This window comes from Periplaneta americana, chromosome 15 (assembly GCF_040183065.1).
Source record: "Periplaneta americana isolate PAMFEO1 chromosome 15, P.americana_PAMFEO1_priV1, whole genome shotgun sequence".
In the NCBI taxonomy this organism is placed as follows: domain Eukaryota; kingdom Metazoa; phylum Arthropoda; class Insecta; order Blattodea; family Blattidae; genus Periplaneta; species Periplaneta americana.
The window spans coordinates 185,818,286-185,833,887 of record NC_091131.1 but is presented as its reverse complement, the minus strand read 5'-3'; positions in this window follow the sequence as shown (position 1 = coordinate 185,833,887).

Here is a 15,602-nt window from a genome sequence, read left to right as displayed (position 1 = left end):
TACAAAAAGGGAGATAAATGTACTATTGCTAATTACAGACCCATATCATTATTAACAACATTTTCAAAAGTGTTTGAGAAAGTTATGTATAATAGATTATATCATTACCTGGAGTCCAACAATATATTAGTTTTAGAACAGTTTGGATTTAGAAAACAAAAATCGACAGAGAATGCTGCTTTTAGTTTGGTGGATGAAATACTAAATTCATTAAATTCGAAACTACATGTAGGTGGGATTTTTTGTGACTTGGCTAAAGCATTTGATTGTGTAGACCATAGTATATTAGTAAAAAAATTGAAGTTTTATGGCATTAAAGATGAGATGTTGGGTTGGTTTACATCGTACTTATCAAATAGAAAACAAAAAGTAGAAATAAATGTACCAAATAGTCATAAAGTTACTTATTCAGAATTTAGAAATATTAAACATGGTGTTCCGCAGGGGTCAATTTTAGGTCCATTGTTGTTTCTAGTTTATATTAATGATTTAGCCTTGACCATAAACAATTCATCCCATGTAATTTTATTTGCAGATGATACAAGTGTAATTATTTCAAGCAAACAATACGATCATTTTATAAACACTTCTAATACAGTGCTGAATCTAATGAATGAATGGTTCCATGCAAATAAACTAGCACTTAATGTTGATAAAACCAGTGCAGTCAAATTTAGTACACACAATAGTGCTCAGGTTTCCTACAGTATTCGATTAAATGGAACTCATCTCAAAGAATCTATAAGCACAAAGTTTCTTGGTTTAGAATTGGATAATCACTTGAACTGGAAAACGCATATAGAATGTATTACTCGTAAATTGAGCTCTGCCTGTTATGCATTAAGATCCTTATCTACTATTGGTGATATAAACTTACTTAAAATGTCATACTTTGCATATTTTCACTCTGTAATGAAATATGGATTAATACTCTGGGGTAACTCGTCTGAAGCTAAACACGTTTTTGTTTTACAAAAGAAAGCTATAAGAATAATGGCCGGTGTGCATAAAAGGACCACATGTAAAAATATTTTCCGAAACTTAGAAATCTTGACTTTATCTTGTGAATACATTATTTCCCTAATGATGCTGTATATTAAGAACCAAGATAAATTCAGTACTAATCAAGACATTCATCATTTTAATACAAGACATAAATCAGATCTTCATCTACCCTCTGTTAGTCTAAGCTGTTTTAAAAAAGGAGTTCGCTATTCATGTATAACAGTCTTCAATGCACTGCCTAATTATCTTAAAGATTTGAAGAACAACGAGAAAAGGTTCAGAAAAGAATTAACCAAATTTCTACATACTCATACCTTCTACACAATTGATGAATTGTTTATGCTTGTGAATTGAATTATTCTACTTAAATGACATGTACAATTTTATATAGCTCAACTAAAATATGTTTTTATATTGACTTAATCTGTTTACTATGTATTGTATTTTTTGTTTAGCATAACTGATGAATTGTATGTACTGTAAATTGAATAGTATACTGTATAGGTCAACTGATGAATTGTTTAAGCTTATAAATTGAATTAATCTACTTCATATGAATTGTATAGCTTAACGAAAATAAGTTTGTAAATTGAACTAATTTGATTGTATATGTTTGTATAGTTTGGCTGATGAATTGTATATGTTCTTAAAATGATTACTAGTCAGTGTAGCTCTACTGATGAATTGTATATAGACCTACTGTAAATTGAATGGTAATATGTATAGCTCAACTGATGAATTGTTTATGATTATAAATTGAATTAATCTACTTGATATTAATTGCACAAATTTGTATAGCTTAATGAAAGTATGCTACTTTGTATTGTATATATTTGTATAGTTTTGGCCGATGAATTGTATATGCCTTAAATTGAATAGTAATCTATATAGCTCTACTGATAAATTGTTTGTGTTTGTAATTTGAAGTAGTTTGCATGATATGTATTATCAATTTCTTTATATCACAACTGGTTGAATTGTTTATGCCTTAAATTTAATTAAATTGTTTTGTATTATAATATAGCTCAACTTATGAATGATCGTTTGCGTTTGTAAATTTAATAATCTGATTGGCTATGTATTGTATACTTTTAGTAGAGCCATCGATGTTGGTCAGTCGACAGACTCGCTGGGCTGCTGATCCGGAGCTGCGTTCGGGCTTGGGTTGGATCCCCCTTTGGACTTTGGTTTCTTCGGAGGTTTTCCCCAGCCGTGGGACTGAAGCCGGATGGTCTATGGCGAGTCCTTGGCATCAACCTCTTTGATTTGATTACCCCCTTTGATTTGATTACCTGGTTGGGTTTTTCCGAGGTTTCCCCCACCGAAAAGGCAAATGCCGGGTAATATTTTGGCGAATCCTCGGACCTCATCTCATCTCACTACATCTCGCCAAAATGTAAAAAAATTGTACAAAATTGTAAAAATTGTAGAAAATTACTAAATTGTAAAACTATAAAAATTTGTAAAAATTGTAATTGTAATATTGTAAAATGTTGACATGTTCCACATCTTAAAGCTTCATTGCTCATGTAAGATCTATGGAATAAAATGAATGAATGAATGTATTAAAGTACTGAGAAGTCTAAGCCACGCTTCGCAAGTATTTGTTGTTCTGGGCAGGTTTTCCTTGGTACGAATGTAACAATTCCAAGTATTTGGAGCGAACATGGGCTGCTGCCTACCTCTGCCACGTCTACTACCCATGACATAATTATCCTCAAAGTAATCGAAGATTGAGTTTAGTTTATCCATAACATTTTTATAGGTATCAGCAAGGGAAGCGACACGAAGGGAGGAAAAATTGTGGTGGTTAATAGTGATGAAGAAATTAAATTGGTGACAAGAGTGATTTGGTGACAAAATATGTTGGTGATAAAAATGAATCGGTGACAAAATGTTGCAGTGGCAAAATAAAATATGTGACGAAGTCACGTTTGACGAAAAACCGGGGACGAAAATTCCAGATCCCAATCCTGAGCATACTGTAATTGGAAAAGTTCTATGCCATATCATTCCTTTTGTGCTTAGAGTTCTCAAAAATAATTGTTTCGTGGAGTGTCGTTTCATAATGGTATCTTCTCGATTCTCATTTTAGTATCGAAAAGTCATTGATTTCCGCATTCGTAAAATAGCTTGCTGAAAAATAAATTTCCGTGCGTAAAAGTACTTTTAAGCACGCTAATTATGAATACTGAAACACAAATTCAAAATATTTATTTATCATAAATATTCCGAATACAATTATTAAAATTGAAAATTGCAACATTTGGAGTTACGTACATTATTCACTTCCGAATCACTCATTTTCCTAATTATATTTTATCACTTCCGTTGTAATAGGCCTACTTGTATATTCCAAATTGCATGACAAGCAGAAAACAACTTTCTAACAACCAGCAAAACAATTGCCATAGCCTGCTACATATCCGAAGGTCATATAGTAATAATAATAATAATAATAATAATAATAATAATAATAATAATAATAATAATAATAATAACTGCCTCCCATTGGAGGTGGCCCAGAAGGACTCAGTATACTCTCCTACATGAATTTTGCAATATTAATCTATCTCTTTCCATAAGAATGTAATACTCTTTCATCTTTAAAGGAGTACTCAACTCAAAAATCACGTCGTAAGAAAATGCAATTCAGTAAATCTATAAATAATTATAAATACAATAGTGAAAATTCCTACATCATTAACACACATAATTCTCGCTTTACATACCTTTGAAGGTTTGAAGTCGTATGGCGGTGACAGCACTATGCGATCCAGCCAGCCACGCTAGAGCTCCAGTCCAAATCGCGACAAATATCTTTGCTCAGCGTCATCTTTACTGGGTTTTATCTTGGATAGTGACCCAAAATTTTGTGGACAATTTTTTCTGTCTGTTACGCCTGGAATGATGTAGCTGGTGCATTTCTTATTAGGTATATCGTCAATTATTTTATAAGTTGTTTTTTGTCTCCAGTCGACAGTCTTCTGATTGTATTTTCTTTTATACACCCATGCTGCCGATTCTTTTGAAAAATCCACTGTAGCACAGTTTAATTCCTTTACATGGGCATTGTGGTCAAGATCTGTGATCATAGATCTTACGTACATTCCCACAAAACTGAAGTGTACCCTTTTAGGAACGTATTCCAGTCTCTTATTATGAAAACATTCCAGACTGCCAGTATGTAGAAAATTATTTATATGATTCAGATATTTCAGAAATATTTTATCACTAATTATCCCTTATAGTTGAGAATATTCTTTCGAATGATTCTTAATCCATTTACGCTTTCCAATCTAGTTTTCGTCCGCACAGGATATGAATTTCTTTCAATTTTTCCATGAATGGATAGCCTATTGCATGCGTGGTTTAGAATTGAAGTAAATTTTTCAATAAGCAGTTCAGAATCGTTTTCACACGTAGCTGAGGACCACCAGAGACGGTTATAAATGGACTTTTTCCGTTAATGTATAATCGAATCTTTACTATACCTGTTAAATTTTTCCATCAGCGATTTTCCGAGATGCAACTCATCAAACTCGTGATGAATCGTTGGAAACGTCTTTTTGATCATAGCCCTTACACCTGTGTTTCTGTCTATCAGACGGAAAAATGTTCACAGGTAGCTTTTGGCTTATTTTCTTAAGTAGTGTTTCACAAGTATGTTTTCCCATGTCTCCTCGCGTCATGTCCCTCTGAACCATAATGAGGTCCAATATTTTATACGTACCTACTCACGTTCACGATGGTATAAGTGACTTATTTTGCTGCATACCGTAAGGGAATCGTATTGCCCATTTCCTGCTAAATACAGATTTTGTTCTTCTACTGCAGCTGCAAAGATAATAATCCTTTTCCTCAACTCATGTGCGGTGAATGGTAAGAAACAAATGAGGCACTCAGCAAAGTGATACAAGTGGCATTTAGTAAGTTTTGAGATAAATGACTTTGAAGTTGAAAAGGAAATTAAAAAAATCTGTTACAGAGCTATGTTGCAGTAAATTTACAGTTGTATATGTTGGTACCTATATTTTTTATCTTCTAAATAGAAATTGTCTATTGTAAATCATTTTAGGTAAAATAGGGTCCTAAAGTCACTTGTATTATTTTTCAACGAAAATATTTTTGTGGAGAAGTTATATAAGTGCAAAAGTTTTTAGTGTTTATATATTATTTAAAACAAGAACAAGAAAATTGCTTACAACATTCAAACATTCCTATCTTAACAGCATTTGAGCTTTCTGATTATCATATTATAACACAAAATATGTCTGTAAAACCGAAAGAATCACTCTTTCAATCTTCTTAACGTATCCAGCTGTTTGCTGACAACATAAAGGCCACTATGGTCTATTCAGTTTTTGTTTTTCATGAGAAGTGAGGGGTAATTTGAACGGTGTTCATTATAGATGCCTGTTGCTATGTGCCAGAGTAGTCAACATATACTGCAGGCCTGTGTCTTCTGCAACTGGTACTGATGATTTTAATTTACTTCTTTTGTGGTTTATGGATGGACAGAATAGAAGAATTTGTTCCAAATCATCATGATTATTACATCACAGACAAGTAGGCGTATCAGAAAGATTAAATCGGTTTAGGTAATTGTGTGACAATGTGACCTGTTCTGGCTCTTGTTAAAAATGTTTGAACATGTCTACGCAATGTTTTGTACATTTCCAGGTCATTTGGTTTCTTCTGAACGGACTATAAAATTTTTCCTTTTTCAGAAGAGAACCAATTGTTGATCCATAAGTTTATAAAATGAAACTTTACTGAAGCAAAGGCATTGGATAGAGATATCACTTGAAGAGGTATTGGTTCCATATATGTTGCCTATTTCGGAACGTTATTAACTTTCTTGTTTCCCGGTATACCACAATGACTAGATATCCATTGAAAATTTATTTCCTTTTGGATTTTTTTAGTTTACTTGTTTCTGAGTTGGAATAATTCTATGTGCGTATAGGTTTGGTACATATTTAACTATAATAAATGTAGCTTCCTTGAGCAGCATCAATAACTAGCAATTCAGTGTCAAGCCGGAGGAGGATGAACATGGTATGAAGTAACTTTCTTGATATTTTGAAAAATAATACACTGCTCCTGGTAGCCCATCATCAGGGTTTAGAGATCCATCTGTATAAATTTGAAGATGATCCTTATATGTGCTGCAGAGTAGTTCCATGGCATCTAATTTAAGAATGTATGGAGGATCATTTTTGGAATGATTTCTTAGAATTTGTATGCTGTGTTATGGAATTACCAATTTCCATGGAGGAATTTCACAACTGAAGTTTTAACAATGAGTGGTGTCTGTGATATAGACTGGTATTTCTTCTCTCTTTATTTTGTAGAAGTTACACAGATATTATCTGACAGTTTGAAGAATATCTGAGATCTGGATGAGACAATTTTAAATGACATATTTATAGATCCCTTTTTAATACATAGTGTCTGATAGGTTGAATATTACATCTGTAGGACTCCTACCGCGAGTATTCCTTGAACTTTCTCTTCCACGTTCTGCAGTCCTTATTATAGGCTCATCCCTCATGCTTCAGTCCATCAAATATAGAGTAGTGTATGGGCGGCATGCATTTCTTTAGCTATTGCAAGTTGCTCCACTTAGCAAAAGTTATCCTTATTGTATAGTTGGTCCAGCTCAATGTGTGCAGTCCTTCCACGAAGATGTTTCGAATAAGTAATATGTTACCTCTCTCCATTGTGGCAAATTAATTAGTCATAAACAGAAAAAACGCAACACTATGTAAACAACGCACTTGTATTAGTTTGCCTCAGACAAAACTCTGTATGCATTGTAATAGGGTAAACATAGGTAATTTCGTGATAATTTCATGAAAACTAATTTAAAATACAAATGTGTAAATATATCCTTATTCCGATTATTTTCATCTAAAAGACGATAAATTGCTGTACAAATCTGGAGATATAAAAGATTAGATACGTTCTTGAATATGTGCCAAAAACCACTTTTACAACTTAAGCTGAAAGGTTGGTTATTTCGTGATAACCTTGGTAATTTCGTGATATTGCATTAATAATTTCGTGAGAGGTAGAAGAATTGTGGAAAAATTCATTAAAGTCAAATGAAATTCTCATTTATTGTTACAAGACTTCAAACATAGTAATTCCGTCTAATATTCACAGCAAGAAAACCTAGAAATACATATCAACACATAATAAGAATGAAATCAAAGTAAAAATTGAAATTGAAAAGGGATCTTCTTTGCCCTGAAAGGGTGAACACTTTTATTACGGACTTTACTATAGCCTATATTACTAGGGTAACTCCAAAAGTAATGCATAACGTTTGTTTAAAAATTATGTTTTTATCCTACAGCTTTGCTATTTTCACAGAATGTAGACGCATCCTTAAGGAAGAAAATTTCACTTTTCCACATAATCCCTGTCCCTTTCAACTGCCTTACATAACCTAGGAACGAGGGCCTTTAGACCAGCACGGTAAAAGTCTGGACCAACACGTCTGAGCCACTCTTTAGCAGCGTGCACAAGGGAGTCATCTTCTAACCTCGTCCCGCGAAGGGATCCTTTAGTTCACCAAAGAGATGGTAATCGCACGGTGCCAGTTCAGGACTGTAAGGCGGCTGTTTCAGTGTTGTCTATCCGAATTTTCTGATCTGGTCTGTGGTCTTGTGACTGACATATGGCTGTGCGTTGTTATGTAATAGCAGAACATCCTGCTTCTCCCGATGTCGTCGAACACGACTCAGTCGAGCTTGAAGTTTCTTGAGAGTTGCAACATAGCCGTCAGAATTAATGGTGGTTCCGTGTGGCATGATGTCGACAAGCAAGAGTCCTTCTGAATCGAAAAACACAGCAGCCATAACGTTTCCTGCCGAAGGTGTACTTTTGAATTTCTATTTCTTTGGTGAATTTGCATGATGCCACTCCATTGTCTGCCTCTGTCTCCGGTCCAAAATGGTGGAGCCATGTTCCATCTTCTGTCACAATTCTTGCAAGTAAGTCATCTAGCACTTATCATTGACACTTAGCATGATAACAAATCAAACAGAAGCTACACTGAACCCATTACGTCTCCGTTTTCTTTTTTGTTATCACATCTTGTCTTCAGATTTCTAAAATTACTATTGTAATACATTTTATACTATTTTAAAAATTGTAACAGTTCATGCTCAACAAAATTTCCCCTCAAACAGCTAAGATTTCTATGAGTAAAGCTAAGCCTATATGGCGACTACAGATGTATCTAAAATTCCAAAAACATTTCCTAAAATTTCATGAAGATACAATAAATCTTTGTACCAAATATCATATGCTTACCTTTAGTAATAAGCCTTTAATGTAATTACAAACATCCACAAAATTTGTATGCCTGAGAAGTCGACGCAAACTTGCTCTCTCCAAACATAAAAGCTCACTGAAGCAACTACAATAGTCACACAAAGCTTAGCTGTATGTTTCTGGAAACTGGACAACATATGCAATCCCTTGGCGGAAATTTGGATCTCGTAACACCATTGGTTAGTTCACAAAAGAGCAAAGATAAAGTATCACGAAATAACCACTGCCACGAAATTACCAATGTTTACCCTATAAGAGTATCGCCAACATGGAGCAGGACTGACTGGAACTACACTTACATTACTTTTTCTCTGAACAGAAGTGACGTTAAAGATTTAGAATATACACTTACCTCAATTAAAAAAAAAAATGTCACTTGTGTCACTTTGCTTCTGAGTGCCTCAAATATCATTTAGACATCTTGATTATTTCTGGAAATGATCTGAAAGCATTGAAGGTATGTCCACACAAATAAATTCCTGATGCAATATAAACGTTACCAGTTAGTGGTTTTACTTTTTGCCTGAAGATTGCGAACTAAAGGAATGTCAGATGGTGCAAACAGTTTTTATATGAAAACACACACCTGATCGACGTGTATGAGTTTCCGTCACAGGTATTCCACACATTTAACATAATTTAAATAACGACAACAATGCACTGGTAAACAATATAATTAACGCAGTTGTCTGTTCTTTAGCATTTCTAGTTGGTTATATAACGACGCTGTATCAATATCAACTATTATGTTATTTAGCGTCGTTGAGATTGGTAATTTGGTGATAGCGAGATGGTATTTGGTGAGTTGAGATCGAGGATTCCCCATAGATTACCTGGCATTCACCTTACGGTTGAGGAAAACCTCGGAAAAATCGCAACCAGATAATCAGCCCAAGCGGGGATCGAACCCGCGCCCTAGCGCAACTTCAGACCGGCAGACAAGCGCCTTAACCGACTGAGCCATGCCGGTGGCTATTTAGCATTTGATTGTCTTTTTTCACTCGTTTCATTTTCAGTGTCTGTATAATCGGAAAGATTATACTCTTCACCACAATCGATGTCGGAGTAACCACTATTTCCTTCTGACTCACTCACTCAAGTTCCAGTTGACATTGAACACTTCCTTGGATACTCATTTTCACATGTTCTATATTATCACATTCAGACGTCTCACATTCTGATACAGTGCCAGAATTATGGCATTCTAATAGTTCTGAAACAGTTTTCTTCTTTGTGAAAAAAGAATCTCCTTTTTCGACGATTTTTCTTTTTGGTTCAGGACCTAGAAACTTTGATGGACTATCATCATCATTCACTCGTGGATGTTAGAATTTACAATTGGGCAGAAGTATATTTTTTTCGGTACTTGGAACTTTCACACAGGGAATATTCGCACAAAGGTAATTCACACGCTAGTTAGTTGGCGTAAAAGAAAATAGACACAGGGCAATTCACCCAAAGACAATTCACGCAAGGAAAATTTACACAATAGGAATTTTTTCGAGAGTGATTAATCATATCATTGAATTTAGTGGAAACAACTATATTACAGAATGTTACGTGCACATGAGCTGCCTTAAAAATTCCGTCGATGTACAACGTTGTGGATCGCGTTAATTTCCTCAAATTATTTCTCGAGGTAAACACAATTATACAGTCATACCAATACATTCAATCTCGCACAATACTCACACAGCAAAAGTACGTAACCATGGTTATTTGGGAGATTTAAAACTTAAAACTTTGTGACACAGTGCATGAGGGTTGGCCACTAAAGGGAAACTAAGAGGTGGAACTTAAATTGAGAGGATTCAATCTGGCATCGGAACTGGAATCCGGTGTAACTTAGTGGATAAAGCGTCAGCACGTAGAGCTGAAACCCCGGGTTCGAGTCCCGATGCCGGAGAGAATTTTTCTGCGCTCCACAAATCCTTCATCTCTGAAAATAAGCTAAATAACCCCTGATCATATCACATATAACTGATTGGACATCCTCATATAAAATCGGACATGTACCGTATTACAAGTGACACTGTCGATAATGTACTTTTGGTGAAGAGCACTGGATAGAACGGCTGCAAGCTTCTTGAATTTACACTATCAATAAGGGAAGCGCGTATTAATGTGCAAGTATCTGCTTTTAAACTCTGCTGCAACCTGTTCCTGATTTTTCTCTTTTTTTCAAATATTATTATCTGGTATTCACGAATTAATACTTATTACTCTATTCCAGCTCTAAACATTCTTTCTCACAGTACTGTACTAGAAAGCGATATAATCTGAGAGCGTGAACATTAAATTCCCTTACTCAAATTACATAAAAAAGTTGAAGTGATAACATAAATCGCCACAAGGCCCAAATAGATAGATATATCTAAGTAACAAATTATTAATTCAGAATGACATTATTGACCGTTCCGTGTTGAGACGGGAGAAAGACTAGCGCCTGTCAGCACAGCGAAAAAAGAAGTGACGTGTTATTTGGTGTTAATATTTGTTTTAGAAACATTACAGCCTTTACTTGCAACTTAATACAATTCGATTAGGGGAAAAATAGTAGTCCTTGCACTAAAACTGATGGTAAATTGAATAAAATATTTATTACGGAAAGTTTATATTTCAAAATAGTTTCATCGCAAGACTATATTGTACTGATGTGTGAAAGGATGAATGATAGGAATAGTGGGCCTTGGATCAGTCTCTGTATAGTTGGCCATGTTTTCTCGCAATTTTACGGCAGGGTTTTAAGTTACCTACCTTTGTTCTAGAGTTGTTTAAGCTTATCAGATTTCTTCAGTATCTTCTTGAACCGTCTTGCTAATGATATATACAGAAACGGCATTTCGCAACAATTTACAAAATCACTCGCATAACCAGTAAGTCCCACGATAAAATACTCATTTTTACATTGACCAGATGTTGGTAAAAGGCTTTAAATACGGCTGACTGAAGCTGTTCCCTTTCATTTTCTAGATTATCAGAATGATTTCACATGCATTGCTGTGTTTATCATTTACCCATCTTTAAAAGTGTCCACACCTGTGGAGTAACGGTCAGCGCATCTGGCCGCGAAACCAGGTGGCCCGGGTTCGAATCCCGGTCGGGGCAAGTTACCTTGTTGAGGTTTTTTCCGGGGTTTTCCCTCAACCCAATACGAGCAAATGCTGGGTAACTTTCGGTGCTGGACCCCGGACTCATTTCACCCGGCATTATCACCTTCATTTCATTCAGACCCTTAATAACCTAGATGTTGATGCAGCGTCGTAAAATAACCCAATGAAATAAAATAAAATCTTTAAAAGTTATAGCCAGAGTGTTAAAAATTTTGTAAAGAACTATAGAGGAAAAGCTTTTGAAAAATAGTCAATTTTGCGCTTGGCCGAAGTAAATTCTTATTCCTTGTTTTAAAAATATGAATAGTCGAATTCGTTATTGATATGAAACATGTTCTCTAAGTTTTTAATATATTGTTCCAGAAATGATTCCTTTTAGACTTGTTAGAGGCCTAATCCTAATTACTATTTCTGAATTACGAAACCCTTTTAATTTCCTCAAATATTTTCCCCCAAATATAACTAGATATTTTGAAATAGAACAAAATAGGAGTACCATATACGTGTAACACCAAGTATGGTAATATGGGAATTCATTCATTCATAATGTTTGCCCAAGGGCAAGTCTTCCACTGCAAACCCAGCATTCTCCAATCTTTCCTATTTTCTGACACTCTTTTTGTCTCATATGATCCATATAGCTTAATTTCGTCTATTATCTGATATCTTTTTCTGTCCCGAACTCTTTTCCCGTTCACCATTCCTTTCAGTGCATCCTTCAGAAGGCTGATCAGTTTGAGAATCATTCTTTCTTTATCCATTTTATCCAACACTGCTTCATTTCTTATCCTTTATGTCCATTTCACACGCTCCATTCTTCTCCTATCTACATTTCAAATGAGTAAACATACATTTCAGGATGAAAGCAGTTTCCTCCGCTCTGTTTGGTGTGTTACTTAACTTCCAGGAAGATCACGGTTGTCGGAAGAAAAATAAATGTGCGAATACTAAATGAGGTAGTAACAAGTGATCAATTTCAAATACTTGAGGTGTAGGTTACTATAAGCAGTAACATGAGCTGCTGCCAGGAAGTAGAAAGGAGGATAGCAATGATCTAGTAAGCTTTTGTTAGGAAAAGGCGCATTCTCAACGGAACTATGGAAAAAGAATTAAGGAAGAGATTGGTGAAGTTGTTTGTGTGGAGTGTGGCATTGTATAGGGTAGAAACCTGGACGTTACGACGAGGTGAAGCGAAGAGACTAGAAGCATCTTGATGAAAGTGCCCTGCGTTCGGATCGTGATGTGAGTGTACTCACGACGTCCCAGGTCCTGGTGCTTGAATTCAATGAAATGCATATTTAAGCTAATTTTCTTTCGTTAAGAACCGTGGTGATAGCCCTTCGTTTCGCAGTGTGCTATAAGGCTAGAGAAGGGAAAGAGACTCGTGCCTCAATAGATGGGAAAGATCAATGTGGGATCGCGGCAACGGTGTGCTTATGTTTACAAATATTAACATCAAAAGAATAAGAAATATCATACGTTTGTATATTATTTTGACATACTATGAAGCTGGAGCCCCGTCTGTTGCTAATGACACAAGCCATTGCAAATTCAACCTCTTATGTTCAATGGTGCCTTTCAGTGCCTGGAAAAGTTCTTCTCCAGTTCTATTTTGTAATTACATCTAGAAGACTTTCAGACACAGTAAAATGTTCATTAACTCCTCGGATGGCTAGGTGAGCTTTGTCATTTCTATCTGTGCTTTCGTCCAGTGCAAGTGAGTAAGCTACAAACTGGTTAATTGTGGTTTCGACTTCAGATTCAATTGCAAGATTGTAAAATCTTGAAATTCCTTCTTTGAACTGTAATTGGAAACAATTTAATTTTCTTAAACTTTGACTTTGTTCTGTATGCACGATTTTACAAATGGTGCTTCTGTAAAGGGTTTAATTTATTTTCCAATATTCCAAGCTAGAACATAGCTAGCAAGAAGCTTTTTTTTGTTTAAGACTGATGACACGTGTGTGATTTGTGTTTGTATTTTCTTGTTTTATATTTATCATAATATCTGTAGGCCTACGCATTTCACCTAAAATTAAACGAAAACAATATGTTTGTCATGCGGAACTGAGTGTAAACTTATTGTAATATACTAACTATTATGTATAACCAACAGTTATACAGATAGCCCGAAAATAAATTATTTTCACATGTTCAACATGCCTGTAATTGTATGATATTCTTTGTGAAGACTCGAGTAGTGTCGTCGCATGTTGAATTTTAACACATCCTTAAGAATGTTCGAACAAATTAAGCATTTCACATTCTCCCCACTAATACAAAAAAAAATTCTCTTCCTATTCATCCTTGATTGTACTACAGCCATGATTAGAAGACATTGTGAAACGGTGGAACACTTTGGCCAACACAATGATAATGGCAGTCCGCCACTGCTCTTCGTTTGCGCATAAACATTGAGTACAGTACAGGTGGGGATGGGTAAGGGAAGCGCGCTCATTACGTACTGGCTTCGGTTCCGTTCAGGGGCTTACTCGCGAGTACGCTTTTGGAGACGTCTGCTCTAGTCTATTTTCTTTTTCTCTTAACCTTGTTTGGGGCAACTCACAGTGGGACTCCACTATGCCAGTCTGTCGTAGGCAGGAAAAGAATCCTACCTTCTATCCCCCTCATTTTCAAGATGTCGCTAGTTCCTGACCAACCCTTACTCCACCCCAAATAGCGGTAGGCTACTTTTATGTCATCCACATGTTTTTCGTTCGCAGTCTGGCAGTCGCGCGTCCAGTTTTAATGTGGAAACGTTAACGGAATAACTGAAGTAACAAGTGAATCATGTGTTTTAGAGCCTGTTATTATGAGCAACAGAATTATGTACTAGTGCAGTTACAATAGCATTCAATAATGTGAACAATGAACAGTGTTAATCAATTGATGTTCGTACAATTTTCTACAAGGCAGTATGAAGAGAACTAGAAATAAAATCGCTGGACCTTATAAGACGGACTTAAATGTAACTCAGTGTTCGTGTAAAATGTATTAAGTTCCTTTAATTATTATTTCCGAAAAGATATGCTGTATGAATTGAATAATAGGAAGGTAGTGCCTTAGTTTATAATATGTAATATCTTTTAATGTAGGAATTATAGCCTTATAATTTAATATAATTGAGATGTAGAAGTTTTGAAATTACGTCCATTGACCATAAAATATTGTACGAAGCATTTAATAAGCAACGGCCAGTCCTTTAAATGTCCCAAATCTGAAAGTCATCTAAGTGTTCTGCTACGAATAATTAGAACTGAACAGCGCTCCGAGCGGCGGAATTCATTGGCGTTACACGGGAGCCGTAGACCCGTATTTCAAGCGCTATGCGCCAGCTTGTACAGGAACATCATTTTATTTTTACTAACATTTCTCATATTAACCCGGCTATACCTTGTTGAGAACCGAAAACACCGTTTGCTACCCCCTTCCACGAATGGAGTTCGATGATACTGCCGTAATATACAAACAAATCACTTTACTGGGTATAGGAGGGGAGAAAAGTAGTTCATCCATTTACGTAAAATAGAAAATATCGCAATTTTGAGTTTTATAATTTCCATTAGGTTTTTGTTTAATCAAAATACAGTACAGTATTAACAATAAGTGTTTTTAGTCAGAAACTGAGCTGTCTATGTGCACGTATTCAGTATGCAATGTATATTATACTGTCTACAGCACATTAGCGTACAATATAGAGAATGAAGTTAAATTGAAAATAATCATAATATGGATATTTAAACACATTTTTGAAAATGGTAGCCGTTCATTTCGATACAGGCTTCAGTTCTAATGTGCATATTGTCTTACTATAGACTATTGTACCTAATTCCTATTACCAGTTTCGTCCTTCGTACCAGTAACTCATGTTGAAATAATTCTGTACCTACTCTATAAAAGAGTACCATACGTACTGTAAAATCAGTCTTCACTTCTGCCCGATCCGAAAAGATAAAAATTGCTCATACATGCTATCTACCGTCCGTCCAAGTGATTATGTCGCAGGGTCGTGGAAAGGGGAGGAAACTACGTGACATTTAATTACTTAACGAGGCCCTTTTATTTAAGTTATTTTACGCAGTTGTATGGGTGTAATATTACGTAGACGTCCAATTCCTAACAAAAATTAATGTTCTC